This window comes from Thrips palmi, unplaced genomic scaffold (assembly GCF_012932325.1).
Source record: "Thrips palmi isolate BJ-2018 unplaced genomic scaffold, TpBJ-2018v1 HiC_scaffold_5, whole genome shotgun sequence".
In the NCBI taxonomy this organism is placed as follows: Eukaryota; Metazoa; Arthropoda; class Insecta; order Thysanoptera; family Thripidae; genus Thrips; species Thrips palmi.
This window is the reverse complement of record NW_023144632.1, coordinates 1,898,562-1,902,935: the sequence shown is the minus strand read 5'-3', so window position 1 is coordinate 1,902,935 and position 4,374 is coordinate 1,898,562.

The window sequence follows — 4,374 nt, the reverse complement described above, 5'->3', positions numbered from 1 at the left end:
TACAAGTTAAGGTCTTAATCACAGACATTTATTATAGTCATTTTGTTATGCAAATAGATCACCTCCCAGAGATGGTCTACACATTATACCTTATAAGAAGCTCAAGATAAGTTTAAAACGGAATCTTAAGCCAACATTTTATTCCTCTTTAAGTTAATTAAAATTCCTAGCTGATTTTGCACTAATGTCACTACAATTTACTATATGTTACTTATGAAGCAGAGATGGTCTCTTATAAGAAACTCAAGATAAGATTAAAACTGAATCTTAAGCCAACATTTCATTACACTTTTGATGAAAATCAAGCTCTAGATATTATAAATGAGAAATGATGAAGCTGACATTGCATAATGTGATGCGCCAGAAAGTGAAATGTTATGATATCGTTTGAGATCCGCTGGACAAATCATGGACAAATGACATTGACGGGCAGATTTGACGACATCCGTCTGCAGGGAGAGAGCGCACTGGCAGGGGCGGTGCAAAGGGGGCGGGGGAGGCTGGAAGGGGTGACATACGACCCGGACACGTTCTTACAGGTTGGTTGCTGATGATTCACTCACAGACAGTCCTTGTTTCCGCGCTGTTTCTACCCCAAGCCCGAAAGCATCAGAAGTATCATCCATCATGCCCCAGACGTAAGTACTAAATGCATGCACGATGACATGTCTGCATGTGTGCGCACCTTATCTGGTGCAAATTAGCAACAGCGGGTTGCCGGTGCATTTGCATTGAGAACGATGCCGTGCCGTCATGAGGCTGTGCCGACATGGCGCCCTTGAGCGATGTGTCCTTGTGGAGATTACCGGGGCGGCGGGCTGTAGAATTGCCACAAAATACTTGATTTATGTCAAATTAAGGGGGCCTTTACGAGCACCCCGTCGTTTCAGTCAATTCTATGCCGCTGGTCCTGACAAAGTTGGCGGACCAAAGAGCCCCATGCGCCGGACAGCATGACAACCTGACCACCTCGTGTTTGGGTGTCTTTGTTTGTCGTTGATACTTTCTAGTGTTTTCTTTTGTCTGAGCTAGACGTTTTAAGAGATGAGTAATAACTCCACCCTAGGGTGGACCGAGATCTGAGATTGGTAAGGTTCAATTTCATTAGATTTTTTAGAGCATCTCGAGTATCGGTTTCTTTGTTTGTCGTTGACCTATCTAAATTAAGGACAGGAGGTGAGAGTGTCAATGAATTCAACAATATTGCTTGACAAGCCCAAAACCAAGCAACGTTCAAAACTTGGCCTTCCACTATTTTTCTTCTTTTTTTATGACTAGCTAGAAGACACATAGGGTCAGGGCGGGGAAGAACTGGACAGGGGAAGAACTGAACACCCCATATTTTACTTAAATTACCGTATGCACAGGCTCAACAACCATCAAAAGTTGTTCAGAGGCATCAGCAGTTCATTACGTGATAGTTGTTAAGCCTGTGCATACAGCATTTGGAGTAAAAACATGGGGTGTTCAGTTCTTCCCCGCCCTGACCCTAAGCCAAAGCTATGCTAACAACTTTAACCGGAAAAAAACCAGGAAGCGACATTTTTACGCTAAATTCTCAGGTTCTATTTGAGCAAGCCAACTTTCAGGGTTGGTAAATCCTAGTTGTACCGATTGAACCAACAAAGTTTGATAAGAATCCGTGTCCCAATCCCACATCTCTGTCTATCATGTGGTGGAGTGAATTTCTATTAGTTTTAACTATAAAAATCAAAACATCATACCTTGCCCCACCTATTAAATACATTTCTATGCATGACAGTCTACCTTACAGTTATAGAAACATTAATTAAAAACTGGGATAGAGTTATAAGCAACGTCAGACACACATAATATGCAAGACACTTACCTTTTTATTCTTTTAGCAGGGAGGTAGCGCTGCGAGAAGACCCGCTTTGGATTTTTTATAAGATGGTGGCCATCGTAGCAATCATGGGTATTATATACCTCATAGACCCCGAAGCGAGACCAGCTATGGGGTTCTTAATTCAATCAAGAGTCCAACGTAAGCAGTGTGTCACCTGTGTAGTAGCAGAGCCATGTAAAACCAAACCTAACTTTGTTTTGTTTTCCTTGCAGAATTAGTGGCATTCATCCTAGAGGCCTTCATAAGATAATGGTAAGCATCCTGTCACCTGTGTAAGCACAGCCATGTACCACACCACACCTAACTCTGTTCTGTTTCCCTTCCAGGTCAATATGTGTTCAATAATGTGCAGTCAATGTCAGAATATGTTATTCATCCGATGTAGCTGATAATTATCAAATCTTTATTTCTTTGGACAGAGTCATTCCTGATAATCTAACTTTCTTTTAAATCATACTTCGACCATGTTTGCCATAAGTTACATTTAGGGTATTCCAAACGCTACGTAGACCAATCCAACGAACGTGAACTTTTCGAAATGTGTGCGTTTAGTGGGCAATGGCCCTCCCTAGCATCAGAAACAAACCCCATGTCGATATCTGCGGGAAGGCTCGCCCCGGTCGCTAGAAAAAAAGGGGGTTACCGCTGCGGGGGTGGTCGCGAAATCAGAAATCTCGCGGACAAGGTGAGGCCATTAAGTCTGAGGCATGAACAAAGGGAAATTTCTTTGATTTTTTCGGTTTTTCTGGCAGAGATTTTCTCTAAATCTTAGGCTTTCTGAAGGCAGAAATTCACTGTAGCACACGCCACACAATACAAAATGCATCACGTCATGCTCATAACAAGGAATTTTTATTTCGTTTGTGCAGAATTCTCTTTACTTCTGAAAGGCCTTGTGGCCATCCGGAGTCATTGTTGCAAAATGGTAACGTTTTGAAAAGGACGAGTCACGGTTTATTATTATTTTGTAACTCTTGAAATTGGGCTTTAATTGATTAACTCGCGCTGCTCGCTGGGGGCTCCGCCCCCAGACCCCCGCATGTGTGGGGCGCGTGCCGAAGTATTTTCAGTCAGTCCGTGGTGACCAAAGGCAAATTTTCTAAGAAAGTAAATGTGCTGCTTCTTTGAAAGGTCTATTTAACAGCTTTTGACCATATAATTAAGCTACTTTTACTGCCCAAATAGATAGCTTGTGTTGCATTGGCTACTGTGGCAGTCAATGGGTGCATACAAGGTCCGGAAAATATTGAAGACTGCTTTGACAAGGATAGAGGTGAATGGAAAAAACCGCAAGTCTCTACGACCACTCCTTGACCCCAAACATTTCTATGAGTGAGTCAGTGAGTGAGTCGCAGTCAGTCAGTCGGATTGGGGATATATAGATTCTTGATGATGATGATTTACCCAAATGCCGGTGGCGGGGACCCGACTGCTGCAGTTTCGGAAATTCTCGACCAGACCTACCGATGGGGCGAATAAAAATTTTTAGTCATTCGGTCCCCTTTTTAGAAGATTGAGTAGGTTTGCTCGGAAACGGTGAGAAATTTTCAACTTTTGGGATATTTCCCTATTTTCCCATTAAATTTGGAATCGAATGGAAAAAGCCGCAAGTCTCTACGACTACTCCTTGACCCCAAACATTTCTATGAGTGAGTGAGTCAGTGGATGAGTCAGTGAGTTAGTCAGTTGGATTGGGGCTATATAGGATCTTGATAAGTGAGAGAGTCAGTCAGTCGGATTTTGCGGCTATGTAGGTTCTTGATGATAATTGATGATTGATTTTGAGTAAGTTGCCGGTGACGGCGACCCGATTGCGGCACAGTTTCGGAAATGTCTCGACCAGACCTACCGATAGGGCGAATAAAAATTTTCAGTCGGTCGGTCCCCTTTTTTGAAGATTGCGTGGATTTTGTTGAATTAAGGCCTATTTTAATAACGTTTTTAGGATGTTGCCGGTGACGGGGATCAGATTGCGGCACAGTTTTGGAAATGTCTCGACCAGACCTAGCGATAGGGCGAATAAAAATTTTCAGTCGGTCGGTCCCCTTTTTCGAAGATTGAGTGCGTTTGCTCGGAAACGGTGAGGAATTTGGTCCCCTTTTTTGAAGATTAAGTAGGTTTGCTCGGAAACGGCGAGGAATTTTGAACTTTTGGTATTTTTGGAATTGAATGGAAAAACCCCAAGTCTCTACGACCACCCTTACCCCAAACATTTCTATGAGTGAGTGAGTGAGTGAGTCAGTGAGTCAGTCGGATTGGGGCTTTATAGGTTCTTGACTCGCGCTGCTCGCTGGGGGCTCCGCCCCCAGACCCCCGCATGTGTGGAGCGCGTGCCGAAGTATTTTCAGTAAGTCCGTGGTGAGCAAAGGCAAATTTTCTAAGGAAGTAAATGTCCTGCTTCTTTGAAAGCTCTATTTAACCGCTTTTGACCATATAATAAGGCTACTTTTACTGCCCAATAGATAGCTTGTATTGCATTGGCTACTGTGGCAGTCAATGGGTGCATA